The sequence below is a fragment of the Carassius auratus genome, unplaced genomic scaffold, assembly GCF_003368295.1.
Source record: "Carassius auratus strain Wakin unplaced genomic scaffold, ASM336829v1 scaf_tig00217840, whole genome shotgun sequence".
In the NCBI taxonomy this organism is placed as follows: Eukaryota; Metazoa; Chordata; class Actinopteri; order Cypriniformes; family Cyprinidae; genus Carassius; species Carassius auratus.
Window position 1 is genome coordinate 940 of NW_020529269.1, and position 23,038 is coordinate 23,977.

General features: G+C 39.2%; 18 pseudogenes; all 18 read left to right on the top strand.

Moving 5' to 3' along the window:
• The first annotated feature begins 524 nt into the window (after nucleotides 1-524).
• On the top strand, nucleotides 525-643 carry LOC113103539 (uncharacterized; annotated as a pseudogene).
• A 3,413-nt stretch (nucleotides 644-4,056) lies between these two features.
• On the top strand, nucleotides 4,057-4,175 carry LOC113103551 (uncharacterized; annotated as a pseudogene).
• A 1,253-nt stretch (nucleotides 4,176-5,428) lies between these two features.
• LOC113103548 (uncharacterized) lies at nucleotides 5,429-5,547 on the top strand (annotated as a pseudogene).
• A 1,411-nt stretch (nucleotides 5,548-6,958) lies between these two features.
• On the top strand, nucleotides 6,959-7,077 carry LOC113103563 (uncharacterized; annotated as a pseudogene).
• A 1,251-nt stretch (nucleotides 7,078-8,328) lies between these two features.
• On the top strand, nucleotides 8,329-8,447 carry LOC113103561 (uncharacterized; annotated as a pseudogene).
• A 494-nt stretch (nucleotides 8,448-8,941) lies between these two features.
• On the top strand, nucleotides 8,942-9,060 carry LOC113103557 (uncharacterized; annotated as a pseudogene).
• A 361-nt stretch (nucleotides 9,061-9,421) lies between these two features.
• LOC113103558 (uncharacterized) lies at nucleotides 9,422-9,540 on the top strand (annotated as a pseudogene).
• Nucleotides 9,541-9,914: 374 nt separating this feature from the next.
• LOC113103560 (uncharacterized) lies at nucleotides 9,915-10,033 on the top strand (annotated as a pseudogene).
• Nucleotides 10,034-10,520: 487 nt separating this feature from the next.
• Nucleotides 10,521-10,639, top strand: LOC113103559 (uncharacterized; annotated as a pseudogene).
• Nucleotides 10,640-11,889: 1,250 nt separating this feature from the next.
• Nucleotides 11,890-12,008, top strand: LOC113103549 (uncharacterized; annotated as a pseudogene).
• A 1,413-nt stretch (nucleotides 12,009-13,421) lies between these two features.
• LOC113103568 (uncharacterized) lies at nucleotides 13,422-13,540 on the top strand (annotated as a pseudogene).
• Nucleotides 13,541-14,789: 1,249 nt separating this feature from the next.
• LOC113103564 (uncharacterized) lies at nucleotides 14,790-14,908 on the top strand (annotated as a pseudogene).
• A 1,403-nt stretch (nucleotides 14,909-16,311) lies between these two features.
• LOC113103565 (uncharacterized) lies at nucleotides 16,312-16,430 on the top strand (annotated as a pseudogene).
• A 1,404-nt stretch (nucleotides 16,431-17,834) lies between these two features.
• LOC113103569 (uncharacterized) lies at nucleotides 17,835-17,953 on the top strand (annotated as a pseudogene).
• Nucleotides 17,954-19,201: 1,248 nt separating this feature from the next.
• LOC113103550 (uncharacterized) lies at nucleotides 19,202-19,320 on the top strand (annotated as a pseudogene).
• A 1,408-nt stretch (nucleotides 19,321-20,728) lies between these two features.
• Nucleotides 20,729-20,847, top strand: LOC113103540 (uncharacterized; annotated as a pseudogene).
• Nucleotides 20,848-21,338: 491 nt separating this feature from the next.
• On the top strand, nucleotides 21,339-21,457 carry LOC113103552 (uncharacterized; annotated as a pseudogene).
• Nucleotides 21,458-22,582: 1,125 nt separating this feature from the next.
• LOC113103541 (uncharacterized) lies at nucleotides 22,583-22,701 on the top strand (annotated as a pseudogene).
• The last annotated feature ends 337 nt before the right edge of the window (nucleotides 22,702-23,038 follow it).

Below are 23,038 nucleotides of genomic sequence, written 5' to 3' on the forward strand. Positions count from 1 at the left end.
GGGAAATACCAGTTGCTGTAATTTTGGCAATTTTTACTAATTACATAATAATCTTGCAACAAAAAAAAAAAAAAAAAAAGAGTAAATGCCCAATCTTTGAATCTTAGGAGGTATGGACCTGTTTAGTGCTTGGATGGGAGACCCGCCTCGGAATACCAGTTGCTGTAATATTTTTGGAAATTTGTACTAATTATATAATTATCTTGAAACAAAAAGAGTCAATGCCCAATCTTTGAATCTTAGCAGCTAGCCTGTTTAGTGTTTGGATGGGAGACCGCCTCGGAAAACCAGGTGCTCTAATATTATTGGAAATTCATTACTATTATATAATAATCTTTAAAAAAAAAAAAAAGAGTCAATGCCCGATCTCTTAATCTTAGCAGGTATTGGCCTGGTTAGTGCTTGGATGGGAGACCGCCTGGAATACCAGGTGCTTTAAGCTTTAGGGTTTCTTTCCTACTTATATAATGTACCGGCGATTAGATTGGCTGATCTTAAATAGCTCTCTCTTTGCAGCAGTCTTCGCTTATGGCCATACCACCCTGGCTATGCCAGATCATGTCTGAGCTCGGAAGCTAAGCAGGTTTGGGCCTGGTTAGTAATTGGATGGGAGACCCCCTGGTAATACCAGTTGCTTTAAGATTTTGTAAATTTTTCACAAATTATATAATAATCTTGAAAAAAAAAAGAGTGAATGCCCAATCTTTGAATCTTAGCAGTCATTGACCTGTGTAGTGTTTGGATGGGAGACCCCCTGGTAATACCAGGTGCTCTAATATTATTGGAAATTTATTACTAATTATATAATAATCTTAAAAAAAAAGAGCCAATGCCCGATCTCTTAATCTTAGCAGGTATTGGCCTGGTTAGTGCTTGGATGGGAGACCGCCTCGGAATACCAGGTGCTGTAAGCTTTTGGATTTTCATTCCTACTTATATAATGTATGGGCGATTTGATTGGCTGATCTTTAAATAGTCTTCTCTTTGCAGTATCCTTCGCTTGCGACGTAACAACCTGGCTATGCCTGATCTCGTCTGCTCTGAAGCTAAGCAGGTTTGGTCCTGTATAATGTACCGGCGATTAGATTGGCTGATCTTTAAATAGCTCTCTCTTTGCAGCAGTCTTCGCTTATGGCCATTCCACCCTGGCTATGCCAGATCATGTCTGAGCTCGAAACTAAGCAGGTTTCGGCCTGGTTAGTAATTGGATGGCAGACCCCCTGGTAATACCAGTTGCTTTAAGATTTTTGAAATTTTTCACAAATTATATAATAATCTTGCAAGAAAAAAAAAAGAGTCAATGCCCCATATCTGAATCTTAGCAGGTATGGGCCGGTTAGTAATTGGATGGGAGACACCCTGGTAATACCAGTTGCTTTAAGATTTTGAAATTTTTCACAAATTATATAATAATCTTGAAAAAAAAAAAAAAGTCAATGCCCGATCTCTGAATAATAGCAGGTTTTGCCTGGTTAGTACTTGGATGGAAGACGGCCGGGAAATACCAGTTGCTGTATATTTTTGGCAATTTTTACTAATTACATAATAATCTTGCAACAAAAAAAAAAAAAGAGTAAATGCCCAATCTTTGAATCTTAGGAGGTATGGACCTGTTTAGTGCTTGGATGGGAGACCGCCTCGGAATACCAGTTGCTGTAATATTTTTGAAATTTGTACTAATTATATAATTAATCTTGAAACAAAAAGAGTCAATGCCGATCTCTTAATCTTAGCAGGTATTGGCCTGGTTAGTGCTTGGATGGGAGACCGCCTGGGAATACCAGGTGCTTTAAGCTTTAGGGTTTTCTTTCCTACTTATATAATGTACCGGCGATTAGATTGGCTGATCTTTAAATAGCTCTCTCTTTGCAGCAGTCTTCGCTTATGGCCATACCACCCTGGCTATGCCAGATCATGTCTGAGCTCGGAAGCTAAGCAGGTTTGGGGCCTGGTAGTAATTGGATTGGAGACCCCCTGGTAATACCAGTTGCTTTAAGATTTTTGTAAAATTTTCACAAATATATATAATAATCTTGAAAAAAAAAAGAGTCAATGCCCATTCTTTGAATCTTAGCAGTCATGGCCTGTTTAGTGTTGGATGGGAGACCCCTTGGAATACCAGGTGCTCTAATATTATTGGAAATTTATTACTATTATATAATAATCTTAAAAAAAAAAAAAAGAGAGTCAATGCCCGATCTCTTAATCTTAGCAGGTATTGGCCTGTTAGTGCTTGGATGGGAGACCGCCTGGGAATACCAGGTGCTGTAAGCTTTTGGGTTTTCATTCCTACTTATATAATGTATGGGCGATTTGATTGGCTGATCTTTAAATAGTCTCTCTCTTTGCAGTATCCTTCGCTTGCGACCGTAACAACCTGGCTATGCCTGATCTCGTCTGCTCTCGGAAGCTAAGCAGGTTTGTCCTGTATAATGTACCGGCGATTAGATTGGCTGATCTTTAAATAGCTCTCTCTTTGCAGCAGTCTTCGCTTATGGCCATACACCCTGGCTATGCCAGATCATGTCTGAGCTCGGAAGCTAAGCAGGTTGGGCCTGGTTAGTAATTGGATGGGAGACCCCCTGGTAATACCAGTTGCTTTAAGATTTTTGGAAATTTTTCACAAATTATATAATAATCTTGAAAAAAAAGAGTCAATGCCCCATATTTGAATCTTAGCAGTATGGACCTGTTTAGTGTTTGGATGGGAGACCGCCCGGAATACCAGGTGCTCTAATATTATTTGGAAATTTATTACTAATTATATAATAATCTTAAAAAAAAAAAAAAAAGGTCAATGCCCGATCTCTTAATCTTAGCAGGTATTGGCCTGGTTAGTGCTTGGATGGGAGACCGCCTGGAATACCAGGTGCTTTAAGCTTTAGGGTTTTCTTTCCTACTTATATATGTACGGCGATTAGATTGGCTGATCTTTAAATAGCTCTCTCTTGCAGCAGTCTTCGCTTATGGCCATACCACCCTGGCTATGCCAGATCATGTCTGAGCTCGGAAGCTAAGCAGGTTTGGCCTGGTTAGTAATTGGATGGGAGACCCCTGGTAATACCAGTTGCTTTAGATATTTTGTAAATTTTTCACAAATTATATAATAATCTTGAAAAAAAAAAAGAGTCAATGCCCATTCTTTGAATCTTAGCAGTCATGGACCTGTTAGTGTCTGGATGGGAGACCGCCTCGAAATACCAGGTGCTCTAATATTATTGGAAATTTATTACTAATTATATAAATAATCTTAAAAAAAAAAAAAAAAAAAAAGAGTCAATGCCCGATCTCTTAATCTTAGCAGGTATTGGCCTGGTTAGTGCTTGGATGGGAGACCGCCTGGGAATACCAGGTGCTTTAAGCTTTAGGGTTTTCTTTCCTACTTATATAATGTACCGGCGATTAGATTGGCTGATCTTTAAATAGCTCTCTCTTTGCAGCAGTCTTCGCTTATGGCCATACCACCCTGGCTATGCCAGATCATGTCTGAGCTCGGAAGCTAAGGTTTGGGCCTGGTTAGTAATTGGATGGGAGACCCCCTGGTAATACCAGTTGCTTTAAGATTTTTGTAAATTTTCACAAATTATATAATAATCTTGAAAAAAAAAAAGAGTCAATGCCCATTCTTTGAATCTTAGCAGTCATGGACCTGGTAGTGTTTGGATGGGAGACCCCCTGGTAATACCAGGTGCTCTAATATTATTGGAAATTTATTACTAATTATATAATAATCTTTAAAAAAAAGAGCCAATGCCCGATCTCTTAATCTTAGCAGGTATTGGCCTGGTTAGTGCTTGGATGGGAGACCGCCTCGGAATACCAGGTGCTGTAAGCTTTTGGATTTTCATTCCTACTTATATAATGTAATGGGCGATTTGATTGGCTGATCTTTAAATAGTCCTCTCTTTTGGCAGTATTCCTTTCGCGTTGCGACCGTAACAACCTGGCTATGCCTGATCTCGTCTGCTCTCGAAGCTAAGCAGGTTTGGTCCTGTATAATGTACCGGCGATTAGATTGGCTGATCTTTAAATAGCTCTCTCTTTGCAGCAGTCTTCGCTTATGGCCATACCACCCTGGCTATGCCAGATCATGTCTGAGCTCGGAAGCTAAGCAGGTTTGGGCCTGGTTAGTAATTGGATGGGAGACCCCCTGGTAATACCAGTTGCTTTAAGATTTTGTAAATTTTTCACAAATTATATAATAATCTTGAAAAAAAAAAGAGTGAATGCCCAATCTTTGAATCTTAGCAGTCATTGACCTGTGTAGTGTTTGGATGGGAGACCCCCTGGTAATACCAGGTGCTCTAATATTATTGGAAATTTATTACTAATTATATAATAATCTTGAAAAAAAAAAGAGTGAATGCCCGATCTCTTAATCTTAGCAGGTATTGGCCTGGTTAGTGCTTGGATGGGAGACCGCCTCAGAATACCAGGTGCTGTAAGCTTTTGGATTTTCATTCCTACTTATATAATGTATGGGCGATTTGATTGGCTGATCTTTAAATAGTCTTCTCTTTGCAGTATCCTTCGCTTGCGACGTAACAACCTGGCTATGCCTGATCTCGTCTGCTCTCGGAAGCTAAGCAGGTTTGGTCCTGTATAATGTACCGGCGATTAGATTGGCTGATCTTTAAATAGCTCTCTCTTTGGAGCAGTCTTCGCTTATGGCCATTCCACCCTGGCTATGCCAGATCATGTCTGAGCTCGGAAACTAAGCAGGTTTCGGCCCTGGTTAGTAATTGGATGGCAGACCCCCTGGTAATACCAGTTGCTTTAAGATTTTTGGAAATTTTTCACAAATTATATATAATCTTGCAAGAAAAAAAGAAAGGAGTCAATGCCCCATATCTGAATCTTAGCAGGTATTGGGCCTGGTTAGTAATTGGATGGGAGACACCCTGGTAATACCAGTTGCTTTAAGATTTTGGAAATTTTTCACAAATTATATAATAATCTTGAAAAAAAAAAAAAAAAGTCAATGCCCAATCTCTGAATAATAGCAGGTTTTGCCTGGTTAGTACTTGGATGGAAGACGGCCGGGAAATACCAGTTGCTGTAATATTTTTGGCAATTTTTACTAATTACATAATAATCTTGCAACAAAAAAAAAAAAAGAGTAAATGCCCAATCTTTTGAATCTTAGGAGGTATGGACCTGTTTAGTGCTTGGATGGGAGACCGCCTCGGAATACCAGTTGCTGTAATATTTTTGGAAATTTGTACTAATTATATAATTATCTTGAAACAAAAAGAGTCAATGCCCAATCTCTTAATCTTAGCAGGTATTGGCCTGGTTAGTGCTTGGATGGGAGACCGCCTGGGAATACCAGGTGCTTTAAGCTTTAGGGTTTTCTTTCCTACTTATATAATGTACCGGCGATTAGATTGGCTGATCTTTAAATAGCTCTCTCTTTGCAGCAGTCTTCGCTTATGGCCATACCACCCTGGCTATGCCAGATCATGTCTGAGCTCGGAAGCTAAGCAGGTTTGGGCCTGGTTAGTAATTGGATGGGAGACCCCCTGGTAATACCAGTTGCTCTAAGATTTTTGTAAATTTTTCACAAATTAATAATAATCTTGAAAAAAAAAAGAGTCAATGCCCATTCTTTGAATCTTAGCAGTCATGGACCTGTTTAGTGTCTGGATGGGAGACCGCCTCGGAATACCAGGTGCTCTAATATTATTGGAAATTTATTACTAATTATATAATAATCTTAAAAAAAAAAAAAAAAAAAAAGAGTCAATGCCCGATCTCTTAATCTTAGCAGGTATTGGCCTGGTTAGTGCTTGGATGGGAGACCGCCTCGGAATACCAGGTGCTGTAAGCTTTTGGATTTTCATTCCTACTTATATAATGTATGGGGCGATTTGATTGGCTGATCTTTAAATAGTCTTCTCTTTGCAGTATCCTTCGCTTGCGACCGTAACAACCTGGCTATGCCTGATCTCGTCTGCTCTCGGAAGCTAAGCAGGTTTGGTCCTGTATAATGTACCGGCGATTAGATTGGCTGATCTTTAAATAGCTCTCTCTTTGCAGCAGTCTTCGCTTATGGCCATTCCACCCTGGCTATGCCAGATCATGTCTGAGCTCGGAAACTAAGCAGGTTTCGGCCTGGTTAGTAATTGGATGGCAGACCCCCTGGTAATACCAGTTGCTTTAAGATTTTTGGAAATTTTTCACAAATTATATAATAATCTTGCAAGAAAAAAAGAAAGGAGTCAATGCCCCATATCTGAATCTTAGCAGGTATGGGCCTGGTTAGTAATTGGATGGGAGACACCCTGGTAATACCAGTTGCTTTAAGATTTTTGGAAATTTTTCACAAATTATATAATAATCTTGAAAAAAAAAAAAAAGTCAATGCCCGATCTCTGAATAATAGCAGGTTTTGCCTGTTAGTACTTGGATGGAAGACGGCTGGGAAATACCAGTTGCTGTAATTTTTTGGCAATTTTTACTAATTACATAATAATCTTGCAACAAAAAAAAAAAAAAAAAAAAAGAGTAAATGCCCAATCTTTGAATCTTAGGAGGTATGGACCTGTTTTAGTGCTTGGATGGGAGACCGCCTCGGAATACCAGTTGCTGTAATATTTTTGGAAATTTGTACTAATTATATAATTATCTTGAAACAAAAAGAGTCAATGCCCAATCTTTGAATCTTAGCAGCTATGGGCCTGTTTAGTGTTTGGATGGGAGACCGCCTCGGAAAACCAGGTGCTCTAATATTATTGGAAATTCATTACTAATTATATAATAATCTTTAAAAAAAAAAAAAAAGAGTCAATGCCCGATCTCTTAATCTTAGCAGGTATTGGCCTGGTTAGTGCTTGGATGGGAGACCGCCTGGGAATACCAGGTGCTTTAAGCTTTAGGGTTTTCTTTCCTACTTATATAATGTACCGGCGATTAGATTGGCTGATCTTTAAATAGCTCTCTCTTTGCAGCAGTCTTCGCTTATGGCCATACCACCCTGGCTATGCCAGATCATGTCTGAGCTCGGAAGCTAAGCAGGTTTGGGCCTGGTTAGTAATTGGATGGGAGACCCCCTGGTAATACCAGTTGCTTTAAGATTTTTGTAAATTTTTCACAAATTATATAATAATCTTGAAAAAAAAAAGAGTGAATGCCCAATCTTTGAATCTTAGCAGTCATTGACCTGTGTAGTGTTTGGATGGGAGACCCCCTGGTAATACCAGGTGCTCTAATATTATTGGAAATTTATTACTAATTATATAATAATCTTAAAAAAAAAGAGCCAATGCCCGATCTCTTAATCTTAGCAGGTATTGGCCTGGTTAGTGCTTGGATGGGAGACCGCCTCGGAATACCAGGTGCTGTAAGCTTTTAGATTTTCATTCCTACTTATATAATGTATGGGCGATTTGATTGGCTGATCTTTAAATAGTCTTCTCTTTGCAGTATCCTTCGCTTGCGACGTAACAACCTGGCTATGCCTGATCTCGTCTGCTCTCGGAAGCTAAGCAGGTTTGGTCCTGTATAATGTACCGGCGATTAGATTGGCTGATCTTTAAATAGCTCTCTCTTTGGAGCAGTCTTCGCTTATGGTCATTCCACCCTGGCTATGCCAGATCATGTCTGAGCTCGGAAACTAAGCAGGTTTCGGCCTGGTTAGTAATTGGATGGCAGACCCCCTGGTAATACCAGTTGCTTTTAAGATTTTTGGAAATTTTTCACAAATTATATATAATCTTGCAAGAAAAAAAGAAAGGAGTCAATGCCCCATATCTGAATCTTAGCAGGTATGGGCCTGGTTAGTAATTGGATGGGAGACACCCTGGTAATACCAGTTGCTTTAAGATTTTTGGAAATTTTTCACAAATTATATAATAATCTTGAAAAAAAAAAAAAAAGTCAATGCCCAATCTCTGAATAATAGCAGGTTTTGCCTGGTTAGTACTTGGATGGAAGACGGCCGGGAAATACCAGTTGCTGTAATATTTTTGGCAATTTTTACTAATTACATAATAATCTTGCAACAAAAAAAAAAAAAAGAGTAAATGCCCAATCTTTGAATCTTAGGAGGTATGGACCTGTTTAGTGCTTGGATGGGAGACCGCCTCGGAATACCAGTTGCTGTAATATTTTTGGAAATTTGTACTAATTATATAATTATCTTGAAACAAAAAGAGTCAATGCCCGATCTCTTAATCTTAGCAGGTATTGGCCTGGTTAGTGCTTGGATGGGAGACCACCTGGGAATACCAGGTGCTTTAAGCTTTAGGGTTTTCTTTCCTACTTATATAATGTACCGGCGATTAGATTGGCTGATCTTTAAATAGCTCTCTCTTTGCAGCAGTCTTCGCTTATGGCCATACCACCCTGGCTATGCCAGATCATGTCTGAGCTCGGAAGCTAAGCAGGTTTGGGCCTGGTTAGTAATTGGATTGGAGACCCCCTGGTAATACCAGTTGCTCTAAGATTTTTGTAAATTTTTCACAAATTATATAATTATCTTGAAAAAAAAAAGAGTCAATGCCCATTCTTTGAATCTTAGCAGTCATGGACCTGTTTAGTGTCTGGATGGGAGACCGCCTCGGAATACCAGGTGCTCTAATATTATTGGAAATTTATTACTAATTATATAATAATCTTAAAAAAAAAAAAAAAGAGTCAATGCCCGATCTCTTAATCTTAGCAGGTATTGGCCTGGTTAGTGCTTGGATGGGAGACCGCCTGGGAATACCAGGTGCTGTAAGCTTTTGGGTTTTCATTCCTACTTATATAATGTATGGGCGATTTGATTGGCTGATCTTTAAATAGTCCTCTCTTTGCAGTATCCTTCGCTTGCGACCGTAACAACCTGGCTATGCCTGATCTCGTCTGCTCTCGGAAGCTAAGCAGGTTTGGTCCTGTATAATGTACCGGCGATTAGATTGGCTGATCTTTAAATAGCTCTCTCTTTGCAGCAGTCTTCGCTTATGGCCATACCACCCTGGCTATGCCAGATCATGTCTGAGCTCGGAAGCTAAGCAGGTGTGGGCCTGGTTAGTAATTGGATGGGAGACCCCCTGGTAATACCAGTTGCTTTAAGATTTTTGTAAATTTTTCACAAATTATATAATAATCTTGAAAAAAAAAAGAGTCAATGCCCATTCTTTGAATCTTAGCAGTCATGGACCTGTTTAGTGTCTGGATGGGAGACCGCCTCGGAAGACCAGGTGCTCTAATATTATTGGAAATTTATTACTAATTATATAATAATCTTAAAAAAAAAAAAAAGAGTCAATGCCCGATCTCTTAATCTTAGCAGGTATTGGCCTGGTTAGTGCTTGGATGGGAGACCGCCTGGGAATACCAGGTGCTTTAAGCTTTAGGGTTTTCTTTCCTACTTATATAATGTACCGGCGATTAGATTGGCTGATCTTTAAATAGCTCTCTCTTTGCAGCAGTCTTCGCTTATGGCCATACCACCCTGGCTATGCCAGATCATGTCTGAGCTCGGAAGCTAAGCAGGTGTGGGCCTGGTTAGTAATTGGATGGGAGACCCCCTGGTAATACCAGTTGCTTTAAGATTTTTGTAAATTTTTCACAAATTATATAATAATCTTGAAAAAAAAAAAGAGTCAATGCCCATTCTTTGAATCTTAGCAGTCATGGACCTGTTAAGTGTCTGGATGGGAGACCGCCTCGGAATACCAGGTGCTCTAATATTATTGGAAATTTATTACTAATTATATAATAATCTTAAAAAAAAAAAAAAAAAAAAAAAAAAGAGTCAATTCCCGATCTCTTAATCTTAGAAGGTATTGGCCTGGTTAGTGCTTGGATGGGAGACCGCCTGGGAATACCAGGTGCTTTAAGCTTTAGGGTTTTCTTTCCTACTTATATAATGTACCGGCGATTAGATTGACTGATCTTTAAATAGCTCTCTCTTTGCAGCAGTCTTCGCTTATGGCCATACCACCCTGGCTATGCCAGATCATGTCTGAGCTCGGAAGCTAAGCAGGTTTGCGCCTGGTTAGTAATTGGATGGGAGACCCCCTGGTAATACCAGTTGCTTTAAGATTTTTGTAAATTTTTCACAAATTATATAATAATCTTGAAAAAAAAAAGAGTCAATGCCCATTCTTTGAATCTTAGCAGTTATGGACCTGTGTAGTGTTTGGATGGGAGACCCCCTGGTAATACCAGGTGCTCTAATATTATTGGAAATTTATTACTAATTATATAATAATCTTAAAAAAAAGAGCCAATGCCCGATCTCTTAATCTTAGCAGGTATTGGCCTGGTTAGTGCTTGGATGGGAGACCGCCTCGGAATACCAGGTGCTGTAAGCTTTTGGGTTTTCATTCCTACTTATAAAATGTATGGGCGATTTGATTGGCTGATCTTTAAATAGTCCTCTCTTTGCAGTATCCTTCGCTTGCGACCGTAACAACCTGGCTATGCCTGATCTCGTCTGCTCTCGGAAGCTAAGCAGGTTTGGTCCTGTATAATGTACCGGCGATTAGATTGGCTGATCTTTAAATAGCTCTCTCTTTGCAGCAGTCTTCGCTTATGGCCATACCACCCTGGCTATGCCAGATCATGTCTGAGCTCGGAAGCTAAGCAGGTTTGGGCCTGGTTAGTAATTGGATGGGAGACCCCCTGGTAATACTAGTTGCTTTAAGAATTTTGTAAATTTTTCACAAATTATATAATAATCTTGAAAAAAAAAAGAGTAAATGCCCAATCTTTGAATCTTAGGAGGTATGGACCTGTTTAGTGCTTGGATGGGAGACCGCCTCGGAAAACCAGGTGCTCTAATATTATTGGAAATTTATTACTAATTATATAATAATCTTAAAAAAAAAGAGTCAATGCCCGATCTCTTAATCTTAGCAGGTATTGGCCTGGTTAGTGCTTGGATGGGAGACCGCCTCGGAATACCAGGTGCTGTAAGCTTTTGGATTTTCATTCCTACTTATATAATGTATGGGCGATTTGATTGGCTGATCTTTAAATAGTCTTCTCTTTGCAGTATCCTTCGCTTGCGACGTAACAACCTGGCTATGCCTGATCTCGTCTGCTCTCGGAAGCTAAGCAGGTTTGGTCCTGTATAATGTACCGGCGATTAGATTGGCTGATCTTTAAATAGCTCTCTCTTTGGAGCAGTCTTCGCTTATGGCCATTCCACCCTGGCTATGCCAGATCATGTCTGAGCTCGGAAACTAAGCAGGTTTCGGCCTGGTTAGTAATTGGATGGCAGACCCCCTGGTAATACCAGTTGCTTTAAGATTTTTGGAAATTTTTCACAAATTATATATAATCTTGCAAGAAAAAAAGAAAGGAGTCAATGCCCCATATCTGAATCTTAGCAGGTATTGGCCTGGTTAGTAATTGGATGGGAGACACCCTGGTAATACCAGTTGCTTTAAGATTTTTGGAAATTTTTCACAAATTATATAATAATCTTGAAAAAAAAAAAAAAAGTCAATGCCCAATCTCTGAATAATAGCAGGTTTTGCCTGGTTAGTACTTGGATGGAAGACGGCCGGGAAATACCAGTTGCTGTAATATTTTTGGCAATTTTTACTAATTACATAATAATCTTGCAACAAAAAAAAAAAAAGAGTAAATGCCCAATCTTTGAATCTTAGGAGGTATGGACCTGTTTAGTGCTTGGATGGGAGACCGCCTCGGAATACCAGTTGCTGTAATATTTTTGGAAATTTGTACTAATTATATAATTATCTTGAAACAAAAAGAGTCAATGCCCAATCTCTTAATCTTAGCAGGTATTGGCCTGGTTAGTGCTTGGATGGGAGACCGCCTGGGAATACCAGGTGCTTTTAAGCTTTAGGGTTTTCTTTCCTACTTATATAATGTACCGGCGATTAGATTGGCTGATCTTTAAATAGCTCTCTCTTTGCAGCAGTCTTCGCTTATGGCCATACCACCCTGGCTATGCCAGATCATGTCTGAGCTCGGAAGCTAAGCAGGTTTGGGCCTGGTTAGTAATTGGATGGGAGACCCCCTGGTAATACCAGTTGCTCTAAGATTTTTGTAAATTTTTCACAAATTATATAATAATCTTGAAAAAAAAAAGAGTCAATGCCCATTCTTTGAATCTTAGCAGTCATGGACCTGTTTAGTGTCTGGATGGGAGACCGCCTCGGAATACCAGGTGCTCTAATATTATTGGAAATTTATTACTAATTATATAATAATCTTAAAAAAAAAAAAAAAAAAAAAAAAAAGAGTCAATGCCCGATCTCTTAATCTTAGCAGGTATTGGCCTGGTTAGTGCTTGGATGGGAGACCGCCTCGGAATACCAGGTGCTGTAAGCTTTTGGATTTTCATTCCTACTTATATAATGTATGGGCGATTTGATTGGCTGATCTTTAAATAGTCTTCTCTTTGCAGTATCCTTCGCTCGCGACCGTAACAACCTGGCTATGCCTGATCTCGTCTGCTCTCGGAAGCTAAGCAGGTTTGGTCCTGTATAATGTACCGGCGATTAGATTGGCTGATCTTTAAATAGCTCTCTCTTTGCAGCAGTCTTCGCTTATGGCCATTCCACCCTGGCTATGCCAGATCATGTCTGAGCTCGGAAACTAAGCAGGTTTCGGCCTGGTTAGTAATTGGATGGCAGACCCCCTGGTAATACCAGTTGCTTTAAGATTTTTGGAAATTTTTCACAAATTATATAATAATCTTGCAAGAAAAAAAGAAAGGAGTCAATGCCCCATATCTGAATCTTAGCAGGTATGGGCCTGGTTAGTAATTGGATGGGAGACACCCTGGTAATACCAGTTGCTTTAAGATTTTTGGAAATTTTTCACAAATTATATAATAATCTTGAAAAAAAAAAAAAAAGTCAATGCCCGATCTCTGAATAATAGCAGGTTTTGCCTGGTTAGTACTTGGATGGAAGACGGCCGGGAAATACCAGTTGCTGTAATTTTTTGGCAATTTTTACTAATTACATAATAATCTTGCAAAAAAAAAAAAAAAAAAAGAGTAAATGCCCAATCTTTGAATCTTAGGAGGTATGGACCTGTTTAGTGCTTGGATGGGAGACCGCCTCGGAATACCAGTTGCTGTAATATTTTTGGAAATTTGTACTAATTATATAATTATCTTGAAACAAAAAGAGTCAATGCCCAATCTTTGAATCTTAGCAGCTATGGGCCTGTTTAGTGTTTGGATGGGAGACCGCCTCGGAAAACCAGGTGCTCTAATATTATTGGAAATTCATTACTAATTATATAATAATCTTTAAAAAAAAAAAAAAAAGAGTCAATGCCCGATCTCTTAATCTTAGCAGGTATTGGCCTGGTTAGTGCTTGGATGGGAGACCGCCTGGGAATACCAGGTGCTTTAAGCTTTAGGGTTTTCTTTCCTACTTATATAATGTACCGGCGATTAGATTGGCTGATCTTTAAATAGCTCTCTCTTTGCAGCAGTCTTCGCTTATGGCCATACCACCCTGGCTATGCCAGATCATGTCTGAGCTCGGAAGCTAAGCAGGTTTGGGCCTGGTTAGTAATTGGATGGGAGACCCCCTGGTAATACCAGTTGCTTTAAGATTTTTGTAAATTTTTCACAAATTATATAATAATCTTGAAAAAAAAAAGAGTGAATGCCCAATCTTTGAATCTTAGCAGTCATTGACCTGTGTAGTGTTTGGATGGGAGACCCCCTGGTAATACCAGGTGCTCTAATATTATTGGAAATTTATTACTAATTATATAATAATCTTAAAAAAAAGAGCCAATGCCCGATCTCTTAATCTTAGCAGGTATTGGCCTGGTTAGTGCTTGGATGGGAGACCGCCTCGGAATACCAGGTGCTGTAAGCTTTTAGATTTTCATTCCTACTTATATAATGTATGGGCGATTTGATTGGCTGATCTTTAAATAGTCTTCTCTTTGCAGTATCCTTCGCTTGCGACGTAACAACCTGGCTATGCCTGATCTCGTCTGCTCTCGGAAGCTAAGCAGGTTTGGTCCTGTATAATGTACCGGCGATTAGATTGGCTGATCTTTAAATAGCTCTCTCTTTGGAGCAGTCTTCGCTTATGGCCATTCCACCCTGGCTATGCCAGATCATGTCTGAGCTCGGAAACTAAGCAGGTTTCGGCCTGGTTAGTAATTGGATGGCAGACCCCCTGGTAATACCAGTTGCTTTAAGATTTTTGGAAATTTTTCACAAATTATATATAATCTTGCAAGAAAAAAAGAAAGGAGTCAATGCCCCATATCTGAATCTTAGCAGGTATGGGCCTGGTTAGTAATTGGATGGGAGACACCCTGGTAATACCAGTTGCTTTAAGATTTTTGGAAATTTTTCACAAATTATATAATAATCTTGAAAAAAAAAAAAAAAAGTCAATGCCCAATCTCTGAATAATAGCAGGTTTTGCCTGGTTAGTACTTGGATGGAAGACGGCCGGGAAATACCAGTTGCTGTAATATTTTGGCAATTTTTACTAATTACATAATAATCTTGCAACAAAAAAAAAAAAAAGAGTAAATGCCCAATCTTTGAATCTTAGGAGGTATGGACCTGTTTAGTGCTTGGATGGGAGACCGCCTCGGAATACCAGTTGCTGTAATATTTTTGGAAATTTGTACTAATTATATAATTTTCTTGAAACAAAAAGAGTCAATGCCCGATCTCTTAATCTTAGCAGGTATTGGCCTGGTTAGTGCTTGGATGGGAGACCGCCTGGGAATACCAGGTGCTTTAAGCTTTAGGGTTTTCTTTCCTACTTATATAATGTACCGGCGATTAGATTGGCTGATCTTTAAATAGCTCTCTCTTTGCAGCAGTCTTCGCTTATGGCCATACCACCCTGGCTATGCCAGATCATGTCTGAGCTCGGAAGCTAAGCAGGTTTGGGCCTGGTTAGTAATTGGATTGGAGACCCCCTGGTAATACCAGTTGCTCTAAGATTTTTGTAAATTTTTCACAAATTATATAATTATCTTGAAAAAAAAAAGAGTCAATGCCCATTCTTTGAATCTTAGCAGTCATGGACCTGTTTAGTGTCTGGATGGGAGACCGCCTCGGAATACCAGGTGCTCTAATATTATTGGAAATTTATTACTAATTATATAATAATCTTAAAAAAAAAAAAAAAAAGAGTCAATGCCCGATCTCTTAATCTTAGCAGGTATTGGCCTGGTTAGTGCTTGGATGGGAGACCGCCTCGGAATACCAGGTGCTGTAAGCTTTTGGATTTTCATTCCTACTTATATAATGTATGGGCGATTTGATTGGCTGATCTTTAAATAGTCTTCTCTTTGCAGTATCCTTCGCTTGCGACCGTAACAACCTGGCTATGCCTGATCTCGTCTGCTCTCGGAAGCTAAGCAGGTTTGGTCCTGTATAATGTACCGGCGATTAGATTGGCTGATCTTTAAATAGCTCTCTCTTTGCAGCAGTCTTCGCTTATGGCCATTCCACCCTGGCTATGCCAGATCATGTCTGAGCTCGGAAACTAAGCAGGTTTCGGCCTGGTTAGTAATTGGATGGCAGACCCCCTGGTAATACCAGTTGCTTTAAGATTTTTGGAAATTTTTCACAAATTATATAATAATCTTGCAAGAAAAAAAGAAAGGAGTCAATGCCCCATATCTGAATCTTAGCAGGTATGGGCCTGGTTAGTAATTGGATGGGAGACACCCTGGTAATACCAGTTGCTTTAAGATTTTTGGAAATTTTTCACAAATTATATAATAATCTTGAAAAAAAAAAAAAAGTCAATGCCCGATCTCTGAATAATAGCAGGTTTTGCCTGGTTAGTACTTGGATGGAAGACGGCCGGGAAATACCAGTTGCTGTAATTTTTTGGCAATTTTTACTAATTACATAATAATCTTGCAACAAAAAAAAAAAAAAAAGAGTAAATGCCCAATCTTTGAATCTTAGGAGGTATGGACCTGTTTAGTGCTTGGATGGGAGACCGCCTCGGAATACCAGTTGCTGTAATATTTTTGGAAATTTGTACTAATTATATAATTATCTTGAAACAAAAAGAGTCAATGCCCAATCTTTGAATCTTAGCAGCTATGGGCCTGTTTAGTGTTTGGATGGGAGACCGCCTCGGAAAACCAGTTGCTCTAATATTATTGGAAATTCATTACTAATTATATAATAATCTTTAAAAAAAAAAAAAAAAGAGTCAATGCCCGATCTCTTAATCTTAGCAGGTATTGGCCTGGTTAGTGCTTGGATGGGAGACCGCCTGGGAATACCAGGTGCTTTAAGCTTTAGGGTTTTCTTTCCTACTTATATAATGTACCGGCGATTAGATTGGCTGATCTTTAAATAGCTCTCTCTTTGCAGCAGTCTTCGCTTATGGCCATACCACCCTGGCTATGCCAGATCATGTCTGAGCTCGGAAGCTAAGCAGGTTTGGGCCTGGTTAGTAATTGGATTGGAGACCCCCTGGTAATACCAGTTGCTCTAAGATTTTTGTAAATTTTTCACAAATTATATAATTATCTTGAAAAAAAAAAGAGTCAATGCCCATTCTTTGAATCTTAGCAGTCATGGACCTGTTTAGTGTCTGGATGGGAGACCGCCTCGGAATACCAGGTGCTCTAATATTATTGGAAATTTATTACTAATTATATAATAATCTTAAAAAAAAAAAAAAAAGAGTCAATGCCCGATCTCTTAATCTTAGCAGGTATTGGCCTGGTTAGTGCTTGGATGGGAGACCGCCTCGGAATACCAGGTGCTGTAAGCTTTTGGATTTTCATTCCTACTTATATAATGTATGGGCGATTTGATTGGCTGATCTTTAAATAGTCTTCTCTTTGCAGTATCCTTCGCTTGCGACCGTAACAACCTGGCTATGCCTGATCTCGTCTGCTCTCGGAAGCTAAGCAGGTTTGGTCCTGTATAATGTACCGGCGATTAGATTGGCTGATCTTTAAATAGCTCTCTCTTTGCAGCAGTCTTCGCTTATGGCCATTCCACCCTGGCTATGCCAGATCATGTCTGAGCTCGGAAACTAAGCAGGTTTCGGCCTGGTTAGTAATTGGATGGCAGACCCCCTGGTAATACCAGTTGCTTTAAGATTTTTGGAAATTTTTCACAAATTATATAATAATCTTGCAAGAAAAAAGAAAGGAGTCAATGCCCCATATCTGAATCTTAGCAGGTATGGGCCTGGTTAGTAATTGGATGGGAGACACCCTGGTAATACCAGTTGCTTTAAGATTTTTGGAAATTTTTCACAAATTATATAATAATCTTGAAAAAAAAAAAAAAAAGTCAATGCCCGATCTCTGAATAATAGCAGGTTTTGCCTGGTTAGTACTTGGATGGAAGACGGCCGGGAAATACCAGTTGCTGTAATTTTTTGGCAATTTTTACTAATTACATAATAATCTTGCAACAAAAAAAAAAAAAAAGAGTAAATGCCCAATCTTTGAATCTTAGGAGGTATGGACCTGTTTAGTGCTTGGATGGGAGACCGCCTCGGAATACCAGTTGCTGTAATATTTTTGGAAATTTGTACTAATTATATAATTATCTTGAAACAAAAAGAGTCAATGCCCAATCTTTGAATCTTAGCAGCTATGGGCCTGTTTAGTGTTTGGATGGGAGACCGCCTCGGAAAACCAGGTGCTCTAATATTATTGGAAATTCATTACTAATTATATAATAATCTTTAAAAAAAAAAAAAAAAAAGAGTCAATGCCCGATCTCTTAATCTTAGCAGGTATTGGCCTGGTTAGTGCTTGGATGGGAGACCGCCTGGGAATACCAGGTGCTTTAAGCTTTAGGGTTTTCTTTCCTACTTATATAATGTACCGGCGATTAGATTGGCTGATCTTTAAATAGCTCTCTCTTTGCAGCAGTCTTCGCTTATGGCCATACCACCCTGGCTATGCCAGATCATGTCTGAGCTCGGAAGCTAAGCAGGTTTGGGCCTGGTTAGTAATTGGATGGGAGACCCCCTGGTAATACCAGTTGCTTTAAGATTTTTGTAAATTTTTCACAAATTATATAATAATCTTGAAAAAAAAAAGAGTGAATGCCCAATCTTTGAATCTTAGCAGTCATTGACCTGTGTAGTGTTTGGATGGGAGACCCCCTGGTAATACCAGGTGCTCTAATATTATTGGAAATTTATTACTAATTATATAATAATCTTAAAAAAAAAGAGCCAATGCCCGATCTCTTAATCTTAGCAGGTATTGGCCTGGTTAGTGCTTGGATGGGAGACCGCCTCGGAATACCAGGTGCTGTAAGCTTTTGGATTTTCATTCCTACTTATATAATGTATGGGCGATTTGATTGGCTGATCTTTAAATAGTCTTCTCTTTGCAGTATCCTTCGCTTGCGACGTAACAACCTGGCTATGCCTGATCTCGTCTGCTCTCGGAAGCTAAGCAGGTTTGGTCCTGTATAATGTACCGGCGATTAGATTGGCTGATCTTTAAATAGCTCTCTCTTTGGAGCAGTCTTCGCTTATGGCCATTCCACCCTGGCTATGCCAGATCATGTCTGAGCTCGGAAACTAAGCAGGTTTCGGCCTGGTTAGTAATTGGATGGCAGACCCCCTGGTAATACCAGTTGCTTTAAGATTTTTGGAAATTTTTCACAAATTATATATAATCTTGCAAGAAAAAAAGAAAGGAGTCAATGCCCCATATCTGAATCTTAGCAGGTATGGGCCTGGTTAGTAATTGGATGGGAGACACCCTGGTAATACCAGTTGCTTTAAGATTTTTGGAAATTTTTCACAAATTATATAATAATCTTGAAAAAAAAAAAAAAAGTCAATGCCCAATCTCTGAATAATAGCAGGTTTTGCCTGGTTAGTACTTGGATGGAAGACGGCCGGGAAATACCAGTTGCTGTAATATTTTTGGCAATTTTTACTAATTACATAATAATCTTGCAACAAAAAAAAAAAAGAGTAAATGCCCAATCTTTGAATCTTAGGAGGTATGGACCTGTTTAGTGCTTGGATGGGAGACCGCCTCGGAATACCAGTTGCTGTAATATTTTTGGAAATTTGTACTAATTATATAATTATCTTGAAACAAAAAGAGTCAATGCCCGATCTCTTAATCTTAGCAGGTATTGGCCTGGTTAGTGCTTGGATGGGAGACCGCCTGGGAATACCAGGTGCTTTAAGCTTTAGGGTTTTCTTTCCTACTTATATAATGTACCGGCGATTAGATTGGCTGATCTTTAAATAGCTCTCTCTTTGCAGCAGTCTTCGCTTATGGCCATACCACCCTGGCTATGCCAGATCATGTCTGAGCTCGGAAGCTAAGCAGGTTTGGGCCTGGTTAGTAATTGGATGGGAGACCCCCTGGTAATACCAGTTGCTCTAAGATTTTTGTAAATTTTTCACAAATTATATAATAATCTTGAAAAAAAAAAGAGTCAATGCCCATTCTTTGAATCTTAGCAGTCATGGACCTGTTTAGTGTCTGGATGGGAGACCGCCTCGGAATACCAGGTGCTCTAATATTATTGGAAATTTATTACTAATTATATAATAATCTTAAAAAAAAAAAAAAAAAAAAAAAAGAGTCAATGCCCGATCTCTTAATCTTAGCAGGTATTGGCCTGGTTAGTGCTTGGATGGGAGACCGCCTCGGAATACCAGGTGCTGTAAGCTTTTGGATTTTCATTCCTACTTATATAATGTATGGGCGATTTGATTGGCTGATCTTTAAATAGTCTTCTCTTTGCAGTATCCTTCGCTTGCGACCGTAACAACCTGGCTATGCCTGATCTCGTCTGCTCTCGGAAGCTAAGCAGGTTTGGTCCTGTATAATGTACCGGCGATTAGATTGGCTGATCTTTAAATAGCTCTCTCTTTGCAGCAGTCTTCGCTTATGGCCATTCCACCCTGGCTATGCCAGATCATGTCTGAGCTCGGAAACTAAGCAGGTTTCGGCCTGGTTAGTAATTGGATGGCAGACCCCCTGGTAATACCAGTTGCTTTAAGATTTTTGGAAATTTTTCACAAATTATATAATAATCTTGCAAGAAAAAAAGAAAGGAGTCAATGCCCCATATCTGAATCTTAGCAGGTATGGGCCTGGTTAGTAATTGGATGGGAGACACCCTGGTAATACCAGTTGCTTTAAGATTTTTGGAAATTTTTCACAAATTATATAATAATCTTGAAAAAAAAAAAAAAAGTCAATGCCCGATCTCTGAATAATAGCAGGTTTTGCCTGGTTAGTACTTGGATGGAAGACGGCCGGGAAATACCAGTTGCTGTAATTTTTTGGCAATTTTTACTAATTACATAATAATCTTGCAACAAAAAAAAAAAAAAAGAGTAAATGCCCAATCTTTGAATCTTAGGAGGTATGGACCTGTTTAGTGCTTGGATGGGAGACCGCCTCGGAATACCAGTTGCTGTAATATTTTTGGAAATTTGTACTAATTATATAATTATCTTGAAACAAAAAGAGTCAATGCCCAATCTTTGAATCTTAGCAGCTATGGGCCTGTTTAGTGTTTGGATGGGAGACCGCCTCGGAAAACCAGGTGCTCTAATATTATTGGAAATTCATTACTAATTATATAATAATCTTAAAAAAAAAAAAAAAGAGTCAATGCCCGATCTCTTAATCTTAGCAGGTATTGGCCTGGTTAGTGCTTGGATGGGAGACCGCCTGGGAATACCAGGTGCTTTAAGCTTTAGGGTTTTCTTTCCTACTTATATAATGTACTGGCGATTAGATTGGCTGATCTTTAAATAGCTCTCTCTTTGCAGCAGTCTTCGCTTATGGCCATACCACCCTGGCTATGCCAGATCATGTCTGAGCTCGGAAGCTAAGCAGGTTTGGGCCTGGTTAGTAATTGGATGGGAGACCCCCTGGTAATACCAGTTGCTTTAAGATTTTTGTAAATTTTTCACAAATTATATAATAATCTTGAAAAAAAAAAAGAGTGAATGCCCAATCTTTGAATCTTAGCAGTCATTGACCTGTGTAGTGTTTGGATGGGAGACCCCCTGGTAATACCAGGTGCTCTAATATTATTGGAAATTTATTACTAATTATATAATAATCTTAAAAAAAAGAGCCAATGCCCGATCTCTTAATCTTAGGAGGTATGGACCTGTTTAGTGCTTGGATGGGAGACCGCCTCGGAATACCAGTTGCTGTAATATTTTTGGAAATTTGTACTAATTATATAATTATCTTGAAACAAAAAGAGTCAATGCCCGATCTCTTAATCTTAGCAGGTATTGGCCTGGTTAGTGCTTGGATGGGAGACCGCCTGGGAATACCAGGTGCTTTAAGCTTTAGGGTTTTCTTTCCTACTTATATAATGTACCGGCGATTAGATTGGCTGATCTTTAAATAGCTCTCTCTTTGCAGCAGTCTTCGCTTATGGCCATACCACCCTGGCTATGCCAGATCATGTCTGAGCTCGGAAGCTAAGCAGGTTTGGGCCTGGTTAGTAATTGGATGGGAGACCCCCTGGTAATACCAGTTGCTCTAAGATTTTTGTAAATTTTTCACAAATTATATAATAATCTTGAAAAAAAAAAGAGTCAATGCCCATTCTTTGAATCTTAGCAGTCATGGACCTGTTTAGTGTCTGGATGGGAGACCGCCTCGGAATACCAGGTGCTCTAATATTATTGGAAATTTATTACTAATTATATAATAATCTTAAAAAAAAAAAAAAAAAAAAAAAAAAAGAGTCAATGCCCGATCTCTTAATCTTAGCAGGTATTGGCCTGGTTAGTGCTTGGATGGGAGACCGCCTCGGAATACCAGGTGCTGTAAGCTTTTGGATTTTCATTCCTACTTATATAATGTATGGGCGATTTGATTGGCTGATCTTTAAATAGTCTTCTCTTTGCAGTATCCTTCGCTTGCGACCGTAACAACCTGGCTATGCTGATCTCGTCTGCTCTCGGAAGCTAAGCAGGTTTGGTCCTGTATAATGTACCGGCGATTAGATTGGCTGATCTTTAAATAGCTCTCTCTTTGCAGCAGTCTTCGCTTATGGCCATTCCACCCTGGCTATGCCAGATCATGTCTGAGCTCGGAAACTAAGCAGGTTTCGGCCTGGTTAGTAATTGGATGGCAGACCCCCTGGTAATACCAGTTGCTTTAAGATTTTTGGAAATTTTTCACAAATTATATAATAATCTTGAAAAAAAAAAAAAAAGTCAATGCCCATATCTGAATCTTAGCAGGTTTGCCTGGTTAGTACTTGGATGGAAGACGGCCGGGAAATACCAGTTGCTGTAATATTTTTGGCAATTTTTTACTAATTACATAATAATCTTGCAACAAAAAAAAAAAAAAGTAAATGCCCAATCTTTGAATCTTAGGAGGTATGGACCTGTTTTAGTGCTTGGATGGGAGACCGCCTCGGAATACCAGTTGCTGTAATATTTTTGGAAATTTGTAACTAATTATATAATTATCTTGAAACAAAAAGAGTCAATGCCCGATCTCTTAATCTTAGCAGGTATTGGCCTGGTTAGTGCTTGGATGGGAGACCGCCTGGGAATACCAGGTGCTTTAAGCTTTAGGGTTTTCTTTCCTACTTATATAATGTACTGGCGATTAGATTGGCTGATCTTTAAATAGCTCTCTCTTTGCAGCAGTCTTCGCTTATGGCCATACCACCCTGGCTATGCCAGATCATGTCTGAGCTCGGAAGCTAAGCAGGTTTGGGCCTGGTTAGTAATTGGATGGGAGACCCCCTGGTAATACCAGTTGCTTTAAGATTTTTGTAAATTTTTCACAAATTATATAATAATCTTGAAAAAAAAAAGAGTGAATGCCCATCTTTGAATCTTAGCAGTCATTGACCTGTGTAGTGTTTGGATGGGAGACCCCCTGGTAATACCAGGTGCTCTAATATTATTGGAAATTTATTACTAATTATATAATAATCTTAAAAAAAAAAAGAGCCAATGCCCGATCTCTTAATCTTAGCAGGTATTGGCCTGGTTAGTGCTTGGATGGGAGACCGCCTCGGAATACCAGGTGCTGTAAGCTTTTGGATTTTCATTCCTACTTATATAATGTATGGGCGATTTGATTGGCTGATCTTTAAATAGTC